At 42.3% G+C, this 26,845-nt stretch overlaps 1 protein-coding gene across 2 annotated transcripts in view; it reads left to right on the top strand.

Moving 5' to 3' along the window:
- The first annotated feature begins 2,125 nt into the window (after positions 1-2,125).
- Positions 2,126-26,845, top strand: part of PLCE1 (phospholipase C epsilon 1) — a 302,602-nt gene continuing 277,882 nt past the window's right edge. For both annotated transcript variants that reach the window (XM_033130698.1, XM_033130697.1), the window contains exon 1: positions 2,126-2,328. The gene's annotated coding sequence lies outside the window, so the exon portion shown is untranslated. The remainder of the gene's footprint in view (positions 2,329-26,845) is intronic.

Raw genomic sequence — 26,845 nt, 5'->3', positions numbered from 1 at the left:
CCCTTTTCCAGGGATGGGGTGTGATGCTGATGTCACATTCAGATAACTTTCCTGCCCAATGGACCTAGACTTGCCTTGAGTAATAACGGTGCAGTGACTCATTTGGAGGATTCGATGTTAACTGCTTGTGCATCCACCAGTTTGTAACAATCTAATTCCCATGAGCCTAATTTTTTTAAAAAATAGATGTATTTGGGGACTCCAGGTGATTATGTTTGACGTTACTAGATTCATTAAATGCATTATAAAACCATAATATAAAACTGTATATTAAATAAATAGCCTACCTTGTTTATTGTCAGTGATGCTTCCTTTTTCCTGGCTCCTCCATTCGCCTGTCCAGTACAGTGTAGGGTCAGGAGTTGAAGTAAATGACCACTCCCAGTTGCTCCAGAGCTAAGATCTCAAGCTCTTAGTAAGCAAAGTTTCCTCAAAGTCCTCTGCAGAGAAGGCTCCAAAACCAGCTCACAAGGGGAGGAGGTAATGTTGATTTTCACTAAAATCCTAGTGGTGAAAAAAACCAGCAAAACAGTTTAAGGACCAAGTTGGCATATTTTTCTTATAGGCAGAATTCTTTGGTGCCCTCCTGTGCATTCTTGCTTTCAACCACTCCTGTGCCCTGGAGTCTCAAAGGAAGGGAGGTCACTTTTAAGAGTGGCCTGAAAGAAAGGGCCAAACTTAAGCAGCAGGGAAGTGTGTGGGAGGAGGTGGTGATGCTCCAGTTGGAGGCTCAGGCTAAGAAAAGGTACAGAGTTGGAATGGGAGGCATGTTCGATGGTCCATATGAACCAGGACATGTTGGATTTCTACAGTTATAGAGAGTTTGAAAGGCAATAGGAGGCCAATGAAGTTTTCTGTGCAGAATGAAGTCGTAGAAGAGAAAGCATAATATGGCTGTGGTGTAAGGGATGATTCAGTCCAAGGAGAGGACAGATGGAAGGGAATATGGACCACAGAAACTGGCCCTGACTGAATGTAGGAAGAGGGGTCAGACCTAAGGAAGGGTCATTTGTCCATTAGAATAGGTAAAGAAGGACAAGGAACAGGTTTAGGGGCAAGGGAGGGGGACGATAATTTGATTTTTCTCCTGGCCCCTGCCTCTCCTGATTGCCAACTGGGTATAATATTGAATGTCAACTATAATTAAATATGTATATGTATACATATGGTCACGGGATGTGGAGTCCAGAATAGGGAACAGAGTCAATGGAATTGTAACAGCTATATAGGATATTAGAGGGGTAGTAGATTAGAGGAGGGGTTATCACTTTGTGAGGGGTGAAGATGTCTATTACATTGTTTTGTACACCTGAAACTAATTAAAAACAAAAAACAAACAAAAAACCACCTCAACGCTAGGGAAAGCTCCCTGAAGAGCCTATAGTTTCCGGCAGCGGTGAACATCTCCATACTTGCTTTAGTAATGAAAGAGCACTGGATTTGGAGTCCACAGACCTGTGCGGTCACTATTACCTAGCAGCAAAAGGAGTATCTCCAGAGCCACTGCACTGGGCACATTGTGGTCCTCAATAAATATTTGTTAAAGGAATGAATGACCAAACGTATTGGAGGCTTGGTGCTGTATTTACTAGAGTAACTTCAGTCAACTAATTTAACCGTCAGGAGCCTCAGTTTCCCTGTCAAACAGGGATGGTCCCCTGGGGATACGTGTGAGCCTAAACTCCCTCGGCCTGAGGTGTACCGAGTTCCCGCCCTCCCCGGAACCCGGCGATCAGGCAGCGCTCTCGCCAGCTCCTACCTGGGCCTGGGCCAAGGATGGCCCCCCGGGGCTCTGGCCCGGTTGGGGTCGCGCTGCCAGCAGCCAGGCGGAGGTGGCAGCGGGTCCGCCCCTCACACCCGCCTTCTCCGCGCTGCCCGAGGCCGGGGGCGGGCCCGCCTCAGGCCGCTCCCCACGCCGCCCGGCGGCCCGCGGCGGCGCTCGCGGCCTCTCACCCAGGGCGGGCGAGTTCTGGGAAAGCCCGGCCCAGGGCGGGGGCCTCGCTGCCGCCCGCGCCGCCGTCCGGGCAGCGCGCAGAGCTCGGCGGGCGCGGAGCGAGGGAGCGGCGCCCGGCTGGGCGCACACCGGAACGCGGGGCGGGCGGGCCGGCGGCGGGGGCCGCGGACGCGGCGGGCTTGCGGGGCGGGAGCGGCGGCGGGCGGCGCGCCCCAGGCTGTGCCTCCCGGGCACTTGCCTGGTTCTTGCGCTCTCCTGGCAGCCGCTCTGCCGCTGACATACAGTAGCGGGACACTCGACGCCGCTAGCGACAGGCGCGTCCAGGGGAGACGCTGCACTTGGAGACTCCGGCGCGACTGGCCAGAAGAGGAAAGGTGAGGAAACAACTCTCTAGCTCGGTTCCTGAAGCTTGGACGAGGGGAGAGATGGGCTTTTAACCTCTGAATCCAGTAGGTCCGCCGAGGGAGGTCGCCTAACTCTATATACCTGGCGGAAGTGTGTCCCCACTCCCTCTGACACCCCCCTACCGGAACCCCGACCCGACAACCGAGGGAATGCAGGCCAGCCGTCGCTGGGCTGGAGAACACCCTGCGAAGTGCCTCCTTCACTCCTTCAGATGTTTACCTCAGGTCCCCATTTCATTTTGTGTGTGCGGTGTGGAGGTGGCCAGTACAAAGAAGAAAGTATAAGATCTTTTTGTGGCGGTATTCAACAACCGTATTCCAAGGAAGGTACTCAAGAAATTGTTCCTGGAGAGATTTAAATACTAAGTCCTAGCAAATACAGCATTGGACGGGGTCTCTCTTTAAGTGGTAACCAGAAGTATGGCTACTTGTTCAAGACCTCTGATCATGAATAATAGTCCGCAATCATGAATAACCTAGAGCTAGAAGTCCTCCGTGGTGGCTAATGTTAAACGCACAGTATAAATTTATGGGTTTTCCCTCTCTTGCCTAGTGCTTAAGCCATGAGACGCTTGGTTCAATTGACTCAACCAATTATTCAGTGTAGGAAAAATTCATCATTTCAAGTTTTATCAGTATCATTTTAAGTAGTGAGTTTCCTGAATAGATGTTAATTAAGTAGGGTTCACTTCATTGAAACGTTTTATTTGCACATAGTTCATAATTTTAATTGCCTTATGCAAAATGTGCCGGTGAGTCATTTAGATGTGTGCAAGATTAGTGTGTTTCGTGTTTCTTGTAAGAACCCCTGTAGGGACAGAGTGGGGCCACTGCCACAGAATGGGCACAACAGAGGCAAAGAATGCTGGACTCCCTCAAGGAGAATTTTTGAGAGTCTGTCTTGGGTGATGGATGCAGGTGACCCTGTAGATAACTGTGCAGGGGCCCAGTTGTCGTTGGGGAGAAGGGGAGGTGGACTATCTCTGGACCCTGTGTGCAGCCATGTCTTCACAAATACTTTCTGAAGAATGCCTGATGATGCTAACCATCTAGAACATCCTTTCCTCTTCCTGTACCCTTCCTTCCCCATTTCACCACAATAAATCCTAACCAGTCTTCAGACTGGGTTTTTTTTTTTTTTTTTTTTTTTTTTTTTTTTTTTGTTTTTTTTTTTTTTTTTTTGCAGTGAAGCCTTCCCTGATACCCCAGCCCCAAATCATCAAGCTTCCCCTGCACTGATTGCTGCAGCATTTTACCTTCCTGCCTTTCTGCTCTCTGCCCTCTTTGAGAGTTATTTATGTAGACATCTCATTTTTCCCTACTAAAGGCATTAACTGTGGCTTTCTTGGCACAGTGCTTGCACCTAGAAGGCCTTCTAGAAAATAATGATGGGCTGGTATTAAATGTTAAGACTTTGGTTCTTCAACACAAGTCTCTACTTTGAAGAAGTAGATAATATAATCGAAAAGACTTAGAGAAAAGCATAATATTTACCATTCTCATTGTCCTCCATTTACAGCCCCACAGTGGAAATTTTCCTTATGCCCAGGAGCTGTGCATAATAATCATCGTTGGTCCATGCCTTGAGACCAAGTAAGCAGTGAGATTGAGCCGGAGGGATGTTCTTCCAGTCTTTCTAGTAACATAAGCTCCTTGGATGTACTCCAAGGTTGACCTGTGTCATTAAAAATTCTATGCTCAAGTGGGTTGTGGTGAAGCTAGATTCCAGTGAAGGTGGTTGGTTTTCTTTTTCTATTTGCAACTCTTCTTAGTCACAGTCTTCTCTGGGTTTTTGTTGTATACTTTAAAAAAATTCATTTGATGTGCAATTTGCTACCTGTAAATTTCTAAGTGAATAAAGGGACATTGAACAGAATTGCGCATGATGTTTTCTAAAGCAGAGACCAGGGAATGTTTTTGATGCTGGGGTAAGAGGAGATATTTGCACAGAGTGAGACTGCTCTGCAAATGTGTGTGTGTGTGTGTGTGTGTGTGTGTGTGTGTGTGTGTGAGCAGTCCCTGCCTTCCATACACCTGGCTGGAAAGCAGCCTATATAGGAGAACTGCTTCAGTCAGGGCTCCTTCTCTCTGCTTGGGCTACCTCTGCTGGGGGGTCAATGGGAGGTGTGGTCCAGGGAGAAGACAACAATTGAGAGCTTCTGGGTTCAAAAGGAGAAGCAGGGAAGAAGCCAGCAAAAACAGTAACAACTTAGAGTGTGAATTTGTTTGATCAAGTTACTTTCCTCCTGACATTTGGTTGAGCTCTTGGCTTTGAGCAAATGGGAATTTGGTTGGGGAGAGGAACGACAGGTGATTGGGGAGCATAGTACTCCCATAGAAAGCCTGGGAGTATTGATGGGGGCTTAGGGAAGGATGTAGCTAAGTTATGTGGGGTCCCCAAGCGGAGAGTTACAGATGTGATATTGGGAATAGAGAATGAAGACGTCAAAGATGCATTTTGCCATGAGCCAACCATGAGGCCTAGAAAGGAAGAGAAAACTCTCTTCAGTATCATGTGGTCCTCTCCGCTCCCAGGATGCAGAACTCAGACTTGTTTTTAATTAACACTATAATTCATCTGTGGTATGGCTTAAATAGGTATTCATGGGCCAGAATTGGAACCCAGCCTCTACAGCTGTGCTGTCCAGTATGGTAGCCACAAGCCACATATCGCTATTCCCATTTAAATTTAAATTGATTGGAATTAAATGAACTAAACTAGCTACATTTCAAGTGCTCAGTAGTTACATGTGGCTAGTGGCTAGCGTATTGGACAACAAAGACATAGAACATTTCCGTCATCTCAGAAATCCTTCCCTGGAATTTCGTTCTAAAAGGTTAATAATGCCTATGATTTAGGGTACTGATTTCTAACCCAAAGTTAGTCATAAATTAAAAATTTCCTGTTTATAGCCCCCTAGTAAGTCTGCTTTTCTAAAGCAGAGAGCAGGGAATGTTTCCGATGCCGGGGCAAGAGGAGGTTTTTGCACAGAGTGAGGCTGTTCTGCAAGTGTGTGTGTGTGTGTGTGTGTGTGTGTGTGTGTGTGTGTGTGTGTGGCGGGAGGGGGAGTTGGTTTGGAGCCATTTGCTATGTAAGAACTGGTAGGTAAGAGGTCATTCATTGTGGGCATTGGTAAAACCACTGGCCCTTGTTGAAACCTATGGCACATGGGGGCTTGTAGACTCATAACTATTGTGGGGTAGAAGGCAGGGAATGTTTTGGTCCTGGTGTATCCTGACTATTTAGCTATGGGTGGGGCCATTCTGGTGGCCTGCCAGGGTTCTGAGACTTCCTGGTAGGGTTTCAGTGGACCTGGATCCATGTGACTTAGTTGGAAGCCTTTCAGGGGAGACTGTCAGTTTCTCTCTACTTTTGGGAGGTTGACTAGAATTGCAGGGCTGATCTGGGGTCAGCAATGGACTTTTCACTTTCCCTCCCCAAACAGTGGCAGGCCGAAATGGTCCCTCCATGGATTTTTTGGTCCAAACCTACATTTGAATAAATTCTGGAGTAACCCCAAGATTTCTCCTATAAGAAAATGTTCTGAGTGCTCAGCCGTCCATGTGGACCTTTTAGCATGGCCTCTGAGGTACCCCGGTCTCTCTGTATCCAGAGAGATGTATGCTTCTTGTGGCACAGTATCCAAGACTGCTAATGGTCATGGTGCCCCCCCTAGTTGGAATGGAGTAAGGTATAGGGACAAGGCACTCTGTTGGTCCAAATATAAGGGATCTAGAATCAAATTTACCTGGGTTGACATAGGCTTTGCCACCTACTAGCTGTATAACCAATGAACCTTTCTGTAAGGTAGTAATTTTGCAGGGTTGCTATGAGACCTAAGTAAGATAATTCACTTAGAGCACTTTGCATAGCCCCAGGCACATAGTCAGTGTTCAGAAAGTTAGCCATGAACACTGTTGGTTTTTCCCTCTGGGCCTACCTAAATTTTGGCAGTCTGTAATTTTAGGCTTTGGAGAGGCGCGTGTGGTAGGCTGAATAATTCTAATGGCCTCCCAAAGGTATCCAAATCTTAATCTCCACAACCTGTAAACATACTACTTTGTATGAGAAAAGGGATTTTGCAGGTGTGATTAAGGATTTTGAGGCGGGATTATCCTGGATTGTCTGGGTAGGCCCAATCTATTCAAGAGGTTTCTTATAGTAGGGAGGCAAGAGGATCAGAGTTCCTAGTAGGAGGTAGGAGTAATGTGAGGAAGGGGTCCTGAGCCAAGGAATGCTCAAGGCCACGTCTAGAAGCTGGAGAAAGGAAGAAAACGGATTCTTCCCCAGAGCCTCCAGAAGGAATGCAGCCCTGCCGACCCATTTTAGACTTCTGACCTTCAGAACTGTAAGATAACGGATTTGTATTGTTTAAGCCACTAGATTTGTGGGAATTTGTCGCAGCAACAATAGGAAACTAATAAGGTATGGAAGAGAAAAAATGAAAATGGTCAGGAGTGAAATGAAAGCTAGCAAAATAAGAGAACAACAATAGGCAGCATTTAGTTCAAACTTAGCTAGGTACTATTCTAAGTACTTTATGTATTAAACTGTCACGCTCCCAGCAACCTTCTGAGATGGGTGCTTTTGTTATCTGTATATCACAGAAGAGGAAACAGGCACGGAGAGGTTAAGCAAATTGCCCAAGGTTACATAGCTAGAACGGGGTAGAGCTGCGATGTGAATCCAAGCAGTGTGGCACTCTTAACTGTTTTCCACACTACTCCCAATGGCAAGCATTTCTCTCTGTTACGTCTGACAGTATCAGCCACTAAATGCTATGTTACTATATGCAAGGAAAAAGCAATATTTTTATCGGTGAGGGGGAGAGCGATATAGCCCCCCCACACACACACACGTTGGTTATTGAAGTAGTTGGTAGGTTTTTGCTATTCCTATCTCACATAATACGTGTGGACAGTTTGAAGCCAGAAGGCCCTGGCTCTGGGAGCAGTTCCTGTGCTGGCTTCCCTCTCATGCTCCCACCTCTGTTCCTACAGCAGCCTCCCTCTCTCACCACAGACCGCTGGCCCTGGTGCCCTGTTGGCTCTGCTTCCCACCTCTGCCTTTTTATTGGATTTGCTTCATTCCTGAATCTCCACTCCAGCCCTGAATTCTACCTCTTCTGGCCCCTCAAATGCTCAAAATTGAGATGGCTAGTGTCAGGGCCCAGATTGTAAGGTACCTCTGTGATTGCTGTTGGAGGGGTTATTTTTCCCTTTTTCCTTTGGTTGAGCTGCCTGTTGTTGGTTTTCTAGTTGTGCATCTTTTGTCTCTTAAGCACATAATTCAGAGTGATATTGGTTTGGACCAAGGGTTTTCAAACTGTGTTCCAGGTATATTTGTGGCCTCTGCTGGGTAATGGAGATGGTGGGAGACAGGGATCTCGGCTCTTTATCCTGCTTCTACTGAGCAGCCTGCTCTTACTCATTTTATATATTGGGGTTCTGCCTTAAATTTTGCATGAAATGGAGTTCTATTGCTGAAGAGACAAAGAGAGGAGTTTGAGATGAACTAAAACCCAAAGTCAAGGCACTATATGTATGACAGCAACTGTAGCCCAAAAACTTGGGTCTGTAGGTGTAACTTGCTATATTTTCTACAATTGTATTTTATAAATTTGGGATCTGGAGCTTGGTTTCTTAGATGTGTTTACATCCTGGCTCCACTACTTAGGAGTATATACGTACAATCTGTATGGCCTTGTGCAAAATGCTTGGCCTAGTGTGACCTAAACTTCCTCCTCTGCAAAATGGAAGGGGTAATAGTAAAACCTACCTAATAATGCTATAATTCACGTAAAGGGCTTAGAACAGTGCTTGATATACAGTAAGAATTCACCAAGCACTAGCTCTGACGATCATTTTTATTATTACTGAGTCTCCCAATGGAATGGCAGAAGAAGAATCGAGCCCCTTGTCTTCACAGGTTTCTGCCCTTTGGTGATTTCTGGCTCAGGGGTCTTACTTCCATTATTCCTCTCTCTTTGCCTGGTTGTCACTGAAATGCCCGTGCAGCGACACAGGGCTGCTTCTCATGGGTGCAACAGCCTGCAATCCCACTGCCTTCTGCCAGGAAGACCTGGAGGACTTTTCTCCTTTCCTCCCCTGCTTGTCAGCTGTAGGCGCCAGGATGGAAGAGCAGAGTGAAACTCCAGTCTTCTCTCTGCTCCTTCTGGAAGACACTTGGTCAACAGTACAGACTTATACTCTCGAATCCTTTCCCCTCTACCCTTAGGGCTTAAGAAAATAACACAAAACCAAATGTAAACATAAACAGGGTGACTAAGTTTGACAGGATTATTGGTCAAACAGGGCCATTGTCTACCTAGTGTTGGTATTGTTGCCAGCTTTATGGAGTGCTCTGCTATGTGGTGGCCCCAATGAAATGTGCTCCATGTATAAAAATACTGGAAAGTCTCCTTCAGAGGGGCTAATTGTGTATCCATACAAGTCCAGAGCTATAACAAAACATGGTGAGCATGTATGTATTTTTATGGCTTTGTAAGAACAGCAAAATTATATTAATAAAATGGTCAGGCTGCTATATTCAGAATTAGGGAAGAGACTCTGTTTTGATGACTTCACTTTAAGTTTAAACTATATAGTATAACTGACTATGGAAAATCCAGGGAATGGAAAAAAAATCATTGGGAAAAACACATGTGACCAAGTACACACTATACACATCTGGGATTAAAATATCATATAACACAGTTTAATTCGGATATCACTGGAATTGGTTCAAGTTACTGTCATTTCTAAAGAAAGACTCAATTCATTTGTTGTTATTAATAACACGAACTCAGATTTCATTGATGAACATATTTTCACCTATGAAACGTTTGCTTGGAAGAACTGAAGCACTCTTTAATAGCCTGGTTTGTCAATCTCAGAGAGTGGATAAAATTCACAGAAGTTAAATATTTTGGCCTGAAATTGTATTCCTTTTTTCTCCCCAAAGGCAGAATGAATTTGGATGACAGGGCAGAGCATGAGTCTCACTTGGTCTGCAGTTTTGTTAACTGCTGGGGTGTGAGCCCATTCAGATTCACGTCTCTGCTTCTCAGCAGGCCAACTAGTTCCTAACTCAGCCTGGTTTATTCCTATGCTTGAAGTTTTTCTTCTACTGTGCCTCCAGCATGGTTTTAAAATTCACAGTGTGAAGAATTGGTAAAGCTTGAGGCAGTGGTGAAAGAAACATGTTCAGTTGTTATTTAAATCTAAGAGAGGAAAGGCAAGAACTTCTTGAGCTATGGGCATAGAAACTATATAAATTGGCAAAAAGAACTCTGGAAAGCGACTTTCCTGCGCCATGTGTGCAACCTAGCAGTCGGACAGCCTTGCAGGTTCTCCTGTGACATCACCTGGATCTAGGTTTTTGACAGCCCTGTCTGTGACGGCTGAGAATGGGCCAGGCCTCACCAACGCCAAGGCACGGGATGGCTGACAACAGGTGAAGTGTGTTCCCGACTCAAGTAGGCAATCCCAGATCAAATTAGTTACAGAGGATAAGAGAGTGTGATTATTTCTGGCCGTGCTGCGTTATTTCTAATGAATTATCGCTAAGCAGCCAGGTGGTCTAAAGTGCCATTAACTTGATTTCAGTGGCTGGGTCTTACTCAAAGGGAGGGCTTACCCTTTCCTCTACTGTTGGATATTTAGTTGTTGATCCTCGATGTTTTTCTATTCAAAGAACTCTCCAATGTCCAGATCTGTCATTCTTTTCTTTAGCACAGGGTCCTAGAAGTGGAATTATTAGGTCAAGGTGTAGAAAGTTTTTAAAGGCTCTTGATACATACCATAGAAATGTTCTCCAAAAAGGTTGTATCAATTTGTACTTCTACTAATGGTGGACTACAGTGGTACAACTTTCCAGTTGTACACCAGTGAAAGATACAGGTTTTGTGGTATCTCTTATTTTTCATTTTTGCCAGTTTTATAAGCAAAACTTGGTACTTCATAGTTTGAATGTGCATTTCTTTGATTACTAGAAATGAAAAACATACATATATGTATATATGTATATATTATATATCAAGTGCTTTCTCTTGGTTTATCATTTAAATGTATCCATTTGTCTTCTTTTACTTGAGATTTCTTTAATGAGTTAAGAATACAACATATAAGGTACGTTGTATTCTTAACTCATTAAAGAAATCTCAAGTAAAAGAAGACAAATGGATACATTTAAATGATAAACCAAGAGAAAGCACTTGATATATATATATATACACACACATATATATATATACACATATACATATATACATATGTATGTATGTTTTTCATTTCTAGTAATCAAAGAAATGCACATTCAAACTATGAAGTAAGAAAAGATGATATAGGAACATTTGTCACAACATGGATGGATCTTGAGAGTATAATGCTAAGCGAAGTAAGTCAGACAGAAAAAGCAGAGAACCATATGATTTCACTGATATGTGGTGTGTAAATCCAAAACAACAAAAGAACAAGACAAACAAATGAGAAACAAAAACTCATAGACACAGACAATAGTTTAGTGGTTACCAGAGGGTAAGGGGGGTGAGGGGTGGGAGATGAGGGTAAGGGGGATCAAATATATGGTGATGGAAGGAGAACTGATTCTGGGTGGTGAACACACAATGGGATTTATAGATGATGTAATACAGAATTGTACACCTGAAATCTATGTAATTTCACTAACAATTGTCACCCCAATAAATTAAAAAAAAAAACAAAAAACAAAAAAACCACAAATGATTGAATTAGAAAATGAAAAAAAAAAGAATACAACATACCTTTATTATATTTTTTTGCAAGCATTTTCCTATCTTTGTCATTTGATGCTGTTTTTCCCAATTAGCACTTTTTCCTGAATAATACAAGTTAATTTTGGATAATTTGGGAAATAGAGAAAAGCACAACAAAGAAGTCCAAAGTCATCTGCTATTCTATCATCTAGAATAATTACTAACATTTGGTTCATGGTTTTCTAAGATTGCTTTTTTTTTTTCTCTTTGTTTTTTCCTGAATTGAGATCATGCTTACATGTTTTATAACCACTTCCTCACCTAACTTTGTTAATTATAATTAAGTGGACTGTGTTTAGTTACACTATGGGATACTATATAAATATTAATGAACATCATATTTTTGAAATGTTTATCATGTTTTTTAAATGTACAGAAAATTTCCATTTCCATATGACAGAGAGATCTATGTTCTTCCCAATGATTGCTTCCATGGTCTTTAAATTTATAGTTTTTGTCTACTTTCTGTGATTAACTTTATTTTTTAGCTTTTTAGGCTTTTAGTTACATTAAACTTTTCCTTTGGAATCATTTTTGTGTACATATTATGATTTGAATACCTAACTTGTTTTTTAAATAGTCAATCTTTCTTAATAATATGTTTATTTTCTCAAATATATAATTTATATAATTTCTTTAAGTAATTACATTTATTGGATAATCTTAGATGATTTTTAACCTCATTTTGTGTATTTTAAAGTCAGTTTTAGGCCTAAGGTATCCATCCGTAAATTATTGAATGAGTACCACACTGTTTTAATTATATAAGCCATCTAATGATATATTAATATCACATATAGCAAGTTCTCTCTCATTATAATTATCCAAATATTCCTTATTTTTCCTTGCTTATTTTTGCAAATTAAATTTTGAGACATTTTGTGCAAATCTCTAGAATCCCCTGTTGATTCTGATTGGGATGATGGTAAATCTATATAATGATCAGGAAGAATTAATGTTTACATTATTTAGTCTTTCCATACTGGTATATTTCTTAATTTACTCAAATGTTTTTATCTCTGTTAAGTTTTGTAATAGTGTTCATATTAATCATATATTTCTCACTTTTTAAAAAATGTTTTACGTATTTGATTTAATCCACTTAATTTTTTAGCTGATTCTCCTGATGTTTCTAGGTAGAGAATTGTATTGTCCACAAATAAAGATAACTTCTCTTTTAAATCAGAAATTCTAGGACATTAATAACAGAGTAAAGATAATATATTTTAATTTTATTCCTGAATTTAATGGAAATGCTTTGCAAATTCGCTAGTAAGTATGATGTTGGCTTAAAATTGTTTAAATCACTTTGAGGAAGTAGTTTGATATTTATAGATCTTTTTTTTAATTTAAGGGAGTTGAATTTTATCAAATGCCAAAAAAGTAATCTTTGAGCTGATTGTATGCCTTTTTCACATTTGACCTAATGATATGTTAACAAATTTCCTGTAAAGCATGTTTGCAATTTTGTTGTGGCAGTTTGTTATCATTTTGTTAATGAATTATATGGCGCTAAAATAGAGATTAATCTAGAACACGTTTAGATTTACTTTGGATTTTTTTAAAAAATAGCTATATTTTAGCCCCGGTCACCAAAGGGATATATTAAAATTAGCTTGCTGCGCCTGAGAATGCATAGGTTGGATTCCAGGAGACCCCCAGGGCTTTCTTGAGAGTGACAGGGGCAGCTTCAGATGGAGCGAGGAACTGGAGACGGTGTTTATGTGGGCGAGAGTAAGGAGAATAAAGTGCCCACCACAGATGGGTTAATTGAGGATTGTGCTCTTGGAGAAAGTATTACTGTTAATCATGGGTAGTCTATAAGTTTACTTATCCTGTGAGATGAAAATGGAATGCCTTTTTTCTTTTTTTTTAACTGGGACACTCTCATTTCTTTGTGCTCCTCATAAGATAGGCAGGATTGGAACTCTACTCTTAGAGGGTTAGGCACCATCCTTGAGGATCCTTAACACGGAATGTGGATCTTTCTATGGAGTGATGGGATTCTAAATAGCCAGGTAGCAAACCTAAAAGCCAAAGCTTGGGCTGCATCATTACCTTAGAATCTAGGAGTAGTCAAATTCAATGTCAAGTCTTAGTTTAAGTGAAAGGTTTTTGTTTTGTTTTTTAAAGTGTTCCTAAAGCATATAGAAAGAAAGAGAGAAAGCAGTTAAAAGACTTAAGAATATTAAAGGGCAAATACTTTAAATTTGTACCAGAGCCTATAAGCCTGAGAAACTGACCCAACGATTTAGCTACATGTGAATGTCTTTGTGGAGAAACTGAGAATCTGAGCCTTGGATGTAAGGAGGTGGTTGGTTGTCTTTTCACCTTTGCTTTTTTCACACCCTTGCTACTTACATATTATCCCTCATTCTCCCTGTTTTCCCTTTTTTTCTATAATTTTGTTTTTTCCCACTTCTTTTCTTATGGATAGTCAGTAGTCATACATACTTTCAGCAGTCATTTTGAGTCACTCCGCTGTGTCAGGCTATGCTGGCTGATAGGGGATGCTGGTGAGTATAAGGTTTCCAGGCGGGAATTCCCTCCCGTTCTCAAGAATTTTATCTCGCTTTCCCGATCCCGAATCCGGAGAAAACTTGGTCGGGAAATGGGGAAAATCAGCTCCTTGAACCCAGGTAGTTGGTAGTATCGGCTGTCACTTTGTGGAAACGATTCATCATGGAGAACAGAAAACAGTTTATATCTCAGGATTCGGGAACGGGAAAGTGAAAAAAATTCCTGAGAATGGGCAGGAATTCCCGCTTGGAAATCCTAGGTGAGTAAGATCTGCACAGTTTCTGCCCACCTGAGCTTACCTAAGCCAGATGATAATGCAGGTGAGAATCTAATAATTTCTGTAAGTTGTGAAACAAGATGTTACTCTCCCCTTTCTCAATATTTCAGACATTCATTTATCTATCGAAGGATAGTATCAAACACCATGATGAGGAATCATTCATAAGTTGTAAAATCTGACAATATTTTGGTGAAGGGGCTTGGCTAAAACTCTGTGACTTAGCTCATGGGAGAGGCTTCTAATTGCTACTCCTTGGTGTTTTCTCTAGTATAACATTTTCATCCTTATTTCATCGTTTCTGAAGATGTTTCTTTTAAACTTGAAGAATCTGGAAACAGGGGCTGCTGGGACTGAAGGCAGCACATTCCAAGGAATAGACTAGAATGCACAGGAGAGGCAGCAAATGCTCACCTTGTGACTGGCTCTATTCAGGGCAGAGGCTCAAGGGAAAACCTGGGACAGTGCCCAGGACATTGTTTGCTGTTGTGTTGAGGAGGGCATTCAGGTTCATCTGGAGGAACTAGTTCACATCGATGCTCAGCTACTGATTGATGGCTTTAGTACACTTTGTGAAATTAGTACTACTGGGTGGTTCTGTAAAGAGTATGTGGACTGTGTTCCTCCTTCATTTTACACACAGGATTTACCATGAAAGATCTTTCAGTCCAGCTAGGGAGACCGTGCACAAATACCTGAAATTTTTGCTGTCCTTACCAAGAAACCTCTGAGTCCTGGGACAGCTGTTACATGGCTTGAGTCCAGGAGAGGGAGCTCTGGGCTGGAGTTTTCTGGTGCAGAGCAAAGGCTTGACCCGGGTAGGGTATGGCTTGATGGAAAGGTGTTTCTGCCTGGGAAGAAGTGAAGCAACCTTAGAAGGCTCACAGGAGAGCATTTGTTGGCCAGGTGGGCAGGGTCTCCTTTGAAGCTCTCTCTTTCCTTGTTCACCCCAACTATACCTATGTTGGGGTTCCTTAGAGTTTTGACTCCATCTCCATGAGTTGAGTTTAACCTTTACATCAATGATTGCAAAGCTCTCTGCAGCCTTCTCCTCACTCTTGAACTCCAACTGCATATCTATCTTCCTGTGAGACATCTCCCCAAAACTAGTGTCTGAAGTAGAACTCAGTCTTTTCCCAAACCTGTTTCTCCCATGTTCCCCATTGCAGTGAAAAGAACCTTTTTTGACCCACTTGCCAATACCAGAAACCTCAACTCTCTGAGGCCACCCCCATGGGTGGAGTCCATGGTTTCTTAGCTCTGGGGGCTTCTCCTTCCCAGTTCTCCCCACAGTCTGCTACCTTCCATTTTAATGTCTGTATTTCACAATAAAGCATATGCTCCATGAAGCCAGGGGCAGGGACTTTTGTTGGTGTTCACTTCTATTATCTTCAGCCCCTAGTACAATATTGAGGCTGTGACAAAGGTACTCAGTAAATGCATGTTGATTGTGTGAGTCGAGCTTCCTGTCCATTCTACCTCCTAAATATCTCTTTAGTCAGGCAGACCCTGGTTTTATATCCAGCTTTGCTGTTTACTAGCTGGATAACCTTTATTAAGCTATTTTTTAAAATTTTATTTTGAGATCATCTTTGATGTACAGATTAAGCTATTTTTAATCTCACTATGCATCAGTTTCAGAATCATGAAATTGACATAATTATAGTACTTACCTCATAGATTTGTGGCAAGGATTAAGTGAAATAAAGCCTGTAAAACGTTATTACTGTGTTTGATACATGGTATAGTCTCTAGTTACAAAGGCAGGTTTGAAGCTAAAATGTGGAAGGCTCTCGATGCAGATTAAAAGGTGTGTGTGTATCTTCCAGAAGGTGAAGACCCATGGAAGTTTCCAACAATGTGGTGGAAAAGCCATGAGCTGTGGAATCAACAGATACGGTTTCAAATAAAAACTCTACCACTTCATAGCTATGAGGCTTTCCATAGTTACCTAACCATTCTCAACTTCAGTTTAAAAACCTCTAAAATTAGGATAACAATACCTGGTACCAGGAATTGTAAGGTATATATGAAGAATGTCTGACACTAATTTTCTTTTTAAGTTACTTTCTTTTCTCCAGTGATAAGCTCTGCATTCCCTTGAAAAGAGATCTGTCGTCCAGAGGCTTGTCTTTGGCTCAGCCCACTTTATTTAACATTTTTATCAAATACTTGGATAAAGGCATAAAAGCTTATTTTCTAAATTTACAGATGACTCCAAGTTGGGAGGATAACTAATACAATAGGTGATGGAATGGAGGCTCCAAATGACCTCAACAGGCTGGAATGTTGGGCCTTCACCAAATGGGAAGTCAGGCATCTAGCAGGTGGATCAGTGACGTCAGGGGCAAGGAGACCATTCAAAAGGACATTCCACTAGTCCAGGTGACAAATGGAAAGGATCTGAACTGGGGTGGTGTCAATGGCAACAAAAGGGAGTTAACAGTTGGGAAGAACTTTTAGAGAAATCATCAGTATATGACAACTGGCTGAGTGGGTGTGTGGATAAAGGGGGCTATTGATGAGTGGGAAGTTTCCTTTCTGGGTTCCTGGGAAAAAGGAGGTACCAGTTAATAGGAAGAAGGAAGCTAGGTGGAAGAATTGAATTAGGGAGAGAAGGGAGGACAGGACTCTGGTTTTGTACATGAGGTGTTGGCTCTACCCAACAGGAAGTTGGAAAGTCAGTGGTAGCTCGTGGGAGAGGCTGTGTCTGGAAAGAGGCATTTGGGAGTTATCCACAGAGAGGTGATAGTTGAAACTGTGGGTGGGAGGGGATGGGATGGCCAAGGAGTGGCCACTGCTATTCAGAATCATTAGCATTGTTGGCTCTAACTTGAGATAAGGAGGATCAACAAACCTTTGCCCAAGTGGGAATAGTTCCACTACCTTCCTTCGCTCGTTAACTCATTAAAGCAAAGTTCTACAGGATGAAAAAACTCTCACATAACAATTTCAGGTTTTGAAAACCTTATATTTTCAATTTTTAATTATATAATACATCAACACATTCTTGATTGTAAAGAAGATAAACACTGCAGATAAAATAAAAGCCCTTGTTAATCCCTGTCCAATTCTTTCTTTTTTAGAAGTAAGCACTGTTACTAGTTTGGTGGATATGCTTACAAACTTTTTTCCTATGTATTTATATAATTAAACACACGTACATCGAGTGTGTGTGTTTTGTTTTACATAAGTGAGTTCATAATATGTTTGGTTCTTTAATTTATTTTTATTTTTAAAAATGAAACAATATGTTCTGGAACTTTTTCCAGGTAAATTTATCTACTTCTAAGTCATAAAAACAAACAAACAAACAAACAAAAAAACACCAAAAAAACTGTGTTCCTGGCTATGATTGTACCATGTCTTATTTAGTCATTCCCTTATTGATGGAATATACCTTGTTTTCAACTTTTGCATCTGTCTGTCCTGCAGGTATTTATTGCTTGCAGTGTGCAGGAGACTGCCCAGCAGAAACTGGGATGTGTTAGTAAATGGTAAGCCAGGAGTTCACAAGCTGTCAGGAGCAATGAGAAGCACCTAAGGGAGAAGGCAGCTAGGAAATGCTACTCGTTAAAGTTGCCATGTGCTGTGATTGATTGCTGAGTGGAAGGAGACCGTATTCATTGCGAGGCTGTAGAAGTGGACGAGAGCGGCGGAACTATTTGTCTAGGTTTTGCAGGGTGGAAACACGGGGGTGGGGGTAATTGAGGTGCACTCTACTACTGCCCTTTAGTGCCCTAGTCCCATCCCCTCCGAGTGGTCAGCTACGGATATGCCATTGACCTTGTTACAGGGAATTTCTGTGTCAGGCTCTGCCACTTCTGTGTGCAACCTGGCCAGGACCCTCTCAGTGCCATTAAGCTGGAGGAGCTGGAAATAGTGGGGAGAAAGAGAAAAAGTGAGTGTATGCTAATGAGATGGGGACTTTCACCTCCATCCCCAGGTTCAAACCAAAGTTGGAGTGATTGATTTGGGGAGGGGTGGGTTGGGTCTGAGAATATATATATATATCACACACACACACACACGTATATATATATATTTTTTACAAATACCATCAAAATGAATATATGAAGTTTAAATTTCCCATTTTTGAGAAAACTCGCTGAGGGGCCTCACCTTTGTCATAAATAATTTAGTTGCCTTCTCTTTGGATGGTGTCATGCAGGGAGTCATGCGGGGTCTCAGCTCCTGCTCCCCACACAAGAACACAGGACACGGTGAGGCCAAAAAGGAACACCCACGGAGCCATAGATAGGGGAGTCACACCACTATATTCTCGCTGGCGGCTGGGTTGGAGACACAGGAAGCAGGAGCCACACGATCCGCAGTCCATACTCCGCCGTACTATGCGCTTGCCAGCCGCTATCTTCTTGCTAGCCCCCACTTTGCTGCTACCGTAGCCACAGCAGTTATATTAGTGGCCAATGGCTCACTGGTTACAGCTGACGGCCAACTAGCCACAGCTGATGGCCATCCAATCACAGTTGATGGCCATTTACTACCTGAGTGAGCACCTTTCTATGTGAGGCCGAGAGCCTGGAAACTGTACTCCTGGCTCTGTCTCCACAGATGGTCTTCTTGGAAGCCCCTGAAAATATATCACCCTGTGAGAAAATGTGCATTGTTCCCTTTTCTTTTGAGTGCATGGAATTGAGGCAGCTCCAGCCTAAGGATAGCCGAGAAAGGAAAGTAAAGGAAGGGGAGCTTTCTTCTGCACTTGCTTTATCCCAGCCCAACCTCTCTCTCTCTCTCTCTCTCTCTCTCTCTCTCTCTCTCTCTCTCTCTCTCTCTCTCTCTCTCATTTTCCTACCTTTGATGCTGGAGATCATAGCATGCCTCATAAACAAATTTGTGGCATAAGGATTTTATGTAAAACACCAGGGCCCCAGTTTGCCTTCTGCTCTTTTCTGCTGCCTTGACTCAAGGCTCACAGGAGCTTCTGCTTTGAGCTTAAATGCAGGGAGTTAGCACTGGTTCTTTGTCCTCTTCCCTCTGTTCAGCATGGACTCAGCAGCTGTGCACCCTATCCGGTGGTTAGGAAGCTGCACCATCCCAGGGCGAGCCTGCTGAATGCAGGTGTCACAGGCAATGCTGAATCAATGACATGCGCAGGCCGTGCCCTCCAGCATTTGTAACAAGGCTGGCTGGGAAATTTCTTCCCTTGCTATTTCGCTCTAGTTCCCCAAGCCTAGTCCTTCCCAACTCAAGTCCTCCCTGTTTGGAGCACAGTGAAGTCTGGTCCATCCTTGTCTTTTCACCTGTTTGTACTCGCAGCCACCGCTAGACTGGCCCTCTGGGCTGGTAGACCAATGAGTGACCTCCTCTCCACAGGCCTCCACAGGAATGAGTCTGAAAATCTGCCTGCGGGAGAGTGGCTGATACCCACTTCTCTTCGTACATCTCCCAGCCCACTTTGCCACCTCTCACCCCCACCCATCCCCTAGCACACTGGATACTCCAGCAATAAAACCCAATGCTTTCACTACTCAGGGCTTTCTAAACACAACGGCTGGTATTTCCATTCTGTGCCTTACTTTGGGCTGCTCACTCTTCCCAGCCCTCTTTCCTCTGTACTTTAAATTCAGTCCGGGTATCAGTCTAGAACACCTTCCTTGACTTCCCCCAGGCTAGATTCACCGCATTGACTGAGTTTTCAATTTAGTGCTAGCTGTCTCTCCCACTCCACCATGACAGTCTGTCACCTCTCTCTCTGGGGCTGAGCCCAGACCTGGAATATACAGGTCATGCTTGTTAACCCAACTGACCCGGGGCAGGGAGTATCTTTGTGGTTCTTCTAGGTTTGCTCTCTTGGTAGATACCTGACTTTCTAAGTAGCATATTGTTATTTGAGTCCCGTTTTCGAGAAAACTCACCTTGTCATAAATAATTTAGTTGCATTCTGCTTGGATGGTGTGGGGACAGAGTCCCAGAGAGCAGTTTCCAGGCTCTCGGCCTCATGTGGAAAAGTGCTGGCTCGGGTAGTAGATGGCCGTCAGCTGTGGCTAATTGACTGTCAGCTGTAACCAGTTAGCCAATTAGCCCCTGATATAACTGCCGTGGCTGTGCTGGTTGGTGAGTTGAGTCGAGTTATCTAGTCCATTCGGTCGGTTGGCAGGCAGAGAAGCGGACAGCAGGTTGTAGGTCGTGTGACTCCAGCCTCCAGTGATTCTATAGTGCCTCTAGTGAGACTATAGTGCTATGACTCCCCTACCTACAGCTCCGTGGGTGTTCCTTTTTGGCCTAGCCCTTTCCTGCATTCTTATGTGGGGAGCGGGACCAGAGACCCTACAGGCTGCCTCACATGACAAATGGCACAGCAGCAGGGTCTCCCGCATGACAGATGGTCTGCAGGGTTGAGCATTATCATTTTAGATTCCAGACAAGTCTGTGAAGAAGTGAGGAGGGGCCACACCACTGTGCCAAGGTCACAGAGGGGTCCCTCGAGGCCCCCAGGGCTTCCTGAACTGCCCTTGCCTACCTTGTGTGGAATCGTCCCTTTTACAGAGCACCTTGGCACACCTGAGCTCATTTGACCTTTTATACAAATCACCTTGGGAAGTGGAAAGAGCTGATTAGACACAGTGAAACAGATGAGGCTGATTCATTTATGTACTCTACAAATATGTGTTGAGTTCCTAGTATGTCCCCAGCAAGGCCTTGGGAAGATGGCAGTGAACAAAACCAGCACATTCCCAGCTCTCAGGGATTCTGGTTCTAATCAGGGGAGGCCAACGAATAACCAATGTACAAATAAATGTAATTTCCAATGGTGGTAAATTCTCAGAAAACAGGCAGGGTAATATTACAGAAAGTGATGGGTGGGAGGGAAGGAGAGGCTGTTTTAGAGCAGGCAAAGCCTTTCTGAGGAGATGGCATATGAGCTGAAATCCGAAAGGTAAGAAGGAATGGACCAGGTTACACCTGAGGGAAGTGGGGGTGACTTGCTGAAAAGTCCAGGGTGGAGCTGGCACTGGAGCTCTGAAGAAAGCTCTTTCCCCGGCGTCCCCTGGGCTCCTCTCTTCCCTCTCCACCATGTTCACAGACACCCATGAGGCTATCAGGGATAAACTGTGGTCAGGCAGGGATCAGGTGTGCTTAAGTGTGCTGGGAACTCTCACGGAGCCAGCCGGAAGCGGAAGAGAGGCCACCTGAGGCTCAACTTTGCTTCACTTTGTCTCAATTGTCCCTTTCCCAAGGAATCCCTTAGGACTAAACCTCACCTTTTTCCACATGCGCGAGAGAGATACCTTCCCCAAGGCAGCTAAGAGGTTAGCATCCTGCTGTTTGTTTTATTGTGGTAAAATATACATGACTTTACCATTTTAACCATTTTTAAGTGTATACGTAGTTCAGTGGTATTACATACATTCACATGGTTGTGCAACCATCACCACCATCCATCTCCAGAACATTTTCATCATCCCAAACCGACACTGTGCACATTCAACAAGTCCTTGCCACTTTTTAATAAGCCCTGTTGGATCATGGGCAATGGGAAAATGAATACCGTTTTACAAAAGCCTCTCCCACTGATGGGTAGAGAGTTTCCTTCTGGTTAGTGGAGCATCTCTCTGTTTATTCTGAAGACAATTGGTATCCGAGTCACCTGGTTGGGGGCAGGGGAGGACTATTAAAAATGTAGATCTCCCCTCCCCTTCCTGAATCAATCTCTTGGGCTAGCACTCAAGCAGGTGTATTTTACCAAGTCCCCCACATGATTCTGATGCTGATGGAAATGTGAGAATCACTTGTTCCAGCCGCATGGGAATACTATTAGGGCAAAAAAGGCTTGCTATGAGGAGAAAGCTGCCTGGAATTGAGTATCTGCTTCCCCAGTGGCTAGGTGAATAACTCTGGGCAAACTGCTTCATCTCTCTAAACCTGTTTTCTTTCCTACACTGAGAACGTGATTATAGTAAGTACCTCACCACAGTTGCTGTGAAATTGAATAAGATGATGCAGATGAGGTGCTCAAGTGGGAACCTTGCATGAACAATCTCAGGTTTCGATGTAGCCTAGAGGCGGTGAAGGGACCCAAGAGACTGCTTTACGGTGGTTATGTTTTCTTAGTTATGGGTAAAGTGAATCAAACTTTACTATCTCAGAAGGACTTTAGCTGCCATCCCACCGCAGGAAAGCAACCCAGGTCATTATTCAGGATAGAAAAAATTATATATGCCTGCAGCAACTGAGAAGATACAATGTTTTTATTGAAAAATCTTTTCAGAGATGGATTCACATGGAGAAGTTCCTGAAAGGAATGGTTAGGTGATTAGTAGGAAAGCATGTAGGACTCAGCTGTGGGAAATAATAAAGGAAATGAGGCTCTGGCACATGTCCCGGATACTTACCACCTCCCCACTTGGGAACAAGGGCAGTTAAGGTTGTCTAAAGAATGTTCTGGATGGTTGGTGCGGCAATCGTTTGAAAGAAAGGCTCACAGCCACTGGTCAGAAAAGCTTTCTGAACAGAATGTGGCTCTGCAGAAAGGAAGGTGGAGGGGCCTCGGGAGTGATGAACAGAACACAGAAGTGGGGGTGGAAACCTGGGGAAAAAGTTATAACAGAACTAGGACTTACAGGATTATCTTACCTTGTCTTTTCTACTTTTTACTTCTCAGCCTTTACTCAAATTTTCTACAGTAAATGTGTATTACTTTTATACTCAGAAAAAAATAACAGATGTTGTTTGTTAGTGTAGAATGTGATACAGCCCTCTTGTCAAAGTTTGTTTTTTTTATCCCTGGCTCTCATCATAAAAATCACAACTGATACTTGAAATAATGACGTAAGGATACTAAAACTCAACTACACCTACCATATTTACTCTGCTTACCAAGTATAGCACTACCTGTGTGTGTGCATAGTACATTTGCTGAGGCGCTCACAACAGCCAGGTCCTGAGATTGGCCATGTCGTGGCTCCTTGCCTCTGCCTGCACATCTCACGGCCTCCCTGAGGACCCCTTCCCTCCCCCTTCTGTCAGAGGCTCAGGAATGGCTTCAAGCCTGCTAGTTCAGGTCAGACCAGCCCTACTTGCTTCAGTATGTGGACTCAGCAAACAGCTCTGCACTGTTTTTTTGCCCTGAAAAAATAGCAAAAATGCCAAGGTATTGGCTACAGATTCAACAAATTTAAACCACAACACAACACTTCCCAAAACTTGTTTGCTTCATTGTTTTTTCAATCAGGTAAAAAATATGAATAATATTGCTTCTCTCCCATTGGATGATGACTTCTCAGTAGTAGTAAATCAGAAGCACAGCTAAAATGGACTTTGAGTTTTAACAAGTTACTCTATTTGCATTTTTAACTCTACCGAAAACAAGACATTAGAATGACATCAACTGTTTGAGTCAGCTGTTGGCTTGGGCTTCCACCCAGAATTTGATGTCGTTGTGGGCATCCACGAAGAACAGGAAGAATTTCTTTTTTTTTTAATTGGGAATATTGGGGAACAGTGTGTTTTTCCAGGGCCCACCAGCTCCAAGTCAAGTCATTGTCTTTCAGTCTATCTGTAGAGGGTGCAGCTCAGCTCCAAGTCCAGTCGCCATTTTCAATCTTAGTTGCAGGGGGTGCAGCCCACCATCCCATGCGGGAATTGAACCGGCAACCTTGTCATAAGCTCGCGTTTTAACCAACTGAACCATCCAGCTGCCCCGAGGAAGACTTTTTTAAGCTTGTTGTCCAGAGGACCTCTGAAGAACCTCTCTGATGATGGTTTTAAATATAATGTAAATATAAAACAAGAAAACGGCTGGAAATGGCCATCTTATGCATTAACTATGTGGATTTAAAATGCTTTCCATCTGCTAGGGCTTTGTGGGGGAACCTCTATGAAACTGGAGAGTTATTTAGTATGGAAAATGTTTTACTTGGTATGATGATGAAATGTAGGCTAGGTATCAGATGTGGGGACCCAGGTAGGAGGGAGTACAGAAAGCACAGCCATGAAGAAAAGTTTGCAGGAGCTGAATCATATTTTGATTAAATTTGGATCATTTTACTGAGAGACTGTAATGTGAGAATGTGTTAGGGTGGTAGAGTGGTTCTATTATGTTTAGCTCATCCAGAGTGAGGTAGTTTTCATCACATGTATTTTTAATTCTTTGGAAAGACAATTACGTTAATTGGGGAATGACTTGTATAATGTCACTTTGATAAAGATATTTAGTGAATAGGTGTGTTGATATTGCCTAACTATTAATTAATTAAAAGTTGCTTATAACATGAGCTATAGGTATGCTAGCTAAATGGTGGCAGTTGGCTGTATGGGGAAGGCCATTCTATTTTTGATGCATGGGATGGGTAATACAAGGACTTCAAGGAAGCCATTCTGGGTCCTTCCCACTTTTTCCCTCCATTGCAAGGCTTCCAAAGTGGGCTGCCTTGACCTGGTCTGAGAACTTTGCAGCACCTGTCAGGGATGGTTTTGTTGTGATTATGCTTAGCAAGGGCAGAGGAGTCTCCACATGCTAGCCAACTCATGACCTTCCACCCCAGCTTCAAGAAACAGCCAAGACTCTGTTTTTCCTGTATTTGCCCCCTGGCATCACTTCCCAGGGCAGAGTCCTCTTTTACAGACCATGATATTCTCTGAGAAGTCTTTGCTGATGACTTGAGACTATGCTAGCTTCTGCCATCTTTATTTTCCTTCTTTATCTGTTACACAATTAGTACAAATACCGTGGAATGATTCCCCCACTTTTTAGCTGCCTATACTATATAATTTCACATTTTATGACATTAACTCAGAGCCTTAGGTTTTTTTTGTTTGTTTGTTTTTTGTTTTTTGTTTTTTTTTTATGGCTCTGTAGTCACAAATGATTTCCCTGTAGACAGGGATTGTGTCTTTCTCTTGAAGTCGTGTGGTACCTTGGCACATGTGCTAAGCACCCAGTAAACTTGTAAAACTTAAAAAATCACTTAGCTGCACGCACTGGATGATACAAGGAAAATTATCACATACTAGCACACAAATAGTATTCTACACAAATATTTATTGAGTCTTTATCATTATTGTACTGGAAGGTGATTTAAAAGAAATGAACATGGGCCTATATCAGGAAGTAATTTGTGATGACTTAGGAGAAGTTTTTATAATGATAAGAATAAAAGGTACTGTTTTTTGAGGGATAACTGCTTCATTGGATTATTATGAGGATTACACGAGAAACTGTTATTTCCCCCTATTTTACAGATGTGGAAACTAAGCCTTAGCAAGGTTAAATGAATTGTGTAAGGTCAGCCTATTAAATGGCAGAGGTGGGATCCAAGTTGAGACTAATTGATTCCACTATCCTGGTGCTGTGTGTTCATCTGAAATGATGGCTACTCTATTGGATAGCACAGATCTAGAACTTCAAATAAATGGAATCATTTAGTGTCTGGCTTCTTTCACACAACCTAATGTTTCTGAGATTCATCCATATTTATTATGTAATCAGGAGACTATTTCTTTTATTACTAAGCAGTATTCTATTGTATGAATATACCACATGTTGTTTATTCATCTGTTGATAGACTTTGGAGTTGTTTCCAGTTTGGGTCTTTTATGAATAATGCTGATATAAAAATTTGCATACAAGTCCATTTGTGGATGTATGCTTTTACTTCTCTGAGTGGAATTTTTGGGTAATATGGTAAGTGTATGAGTATGTTTTACTTTGTAAGAAACTGCCAAACCATTTTCCAAAGTGGCTGTGTCATTTTACACTCCCACCACAATATTCCAGTGGCTCCACATTCTTACCAACTTTACAATGGCCAGTCATTTTAATTTTTTAAATTAAAATTTATTGGGGTGACAATGGTTAGTAAAGTTACATAGGTTTCAAGTGTACAATTCTGTAATACATCTATATATTACACTGTGTGTTCACCACTCAGAGTCAGTTCTTCCATCACCATATATTTGGTGGTTCTTCCATCACCCTGTTTACCCTCTTCTACCACCCTTCTCCCCACTTAACAGTCATTTTAATTTTAGCCATTCTAGTGAAAATGAAGTACTCTCTCATTGCGATTTTAGTTGGTATTTTCATAGCTTTTAGTTGTCATTTTCCCTCTGCTTAAAGGAATTCCTTTGCCATTTTTTGTAAGCAGGTTTACTAGTAATAAATCCTACTAGCTTTTGTATATCTAAAAAGTCTTTATTTCATTTTTGTTTTCAGAAGACATTTTTGCTGGGTATAGAATTCTAAGTTGGCAGAATTTTTTCTGTCAGTATTTTAAAGATTTAGTCCACTCTCTTCTGGCTTGCATTATTTCTCATGAGAAGCCTGCTATCATCCTTATCTTTTCCCCCTCTACTTAATGTGTCTTCTTTCTCTAGCATCCTTGGCCTCACTGAACTCTCAACTTTTTCTCTTTAAGTAATGCACACTGTTCAGTTCTACCTGAGTTCCACAGCCCTCCCCTGTAGCCTAAACATTCTCAAGCTGTCAGCTAGGGCATTTATAGGGCTCACGTCAGTTATTTTTATTTTTTCAGGGATCACTGTTCTGTGTTGCCAGTTGTTCAATATCTGAAAACCATTTCATTATTTTTTTCCCAGTTGTTTAAGGCAGGAGGATAAATCTAGTCCTTGTTGTTCCATTTTGTCTGGAAACAGAACTTCTGAAATATTAAATCAGAAAAAGACATTAAAATTAACTTAGTTTTTAATTGAATATCTTTAAAATTTTTAAAATGTTTTCCAATTACGTTTAACATAAATATTATATTAGTTTCAGGTGTACAGCACAATGATTATACATTTATATAATTTACGAAGTGATCATCCCCAATAATTCTAGTACCCATCTGATATCATCTATAGTTATTACAATATTATTGACTATATTCCCTATGCTGCTCTTTACATCCCCATGACTGTAAAACTAACTTCT

This window comes from Rhinolophus ferrumequinum, chromosome 16, assembly GCF_004115265.2.
Source record: "Rhinolophus ferrumequinum isolate MPI-CBG mRhiFer1 chromosome 16, mRhiFer1_v1.p, whole genome shotgun sequence".
Classification (NCBI taxonomy): Eukaryota; Metazoa; Chordata; class Mammalia; order Chiroptera; family Rhinolophidae; genus Rhinolophus; species Rhinolophus ferrumequinum.
The sequence above is the reverse complement of the archived record's forward strand: the minus strand, read 5'-3'. Positions and strand labels throughout refer to the sequence as shown.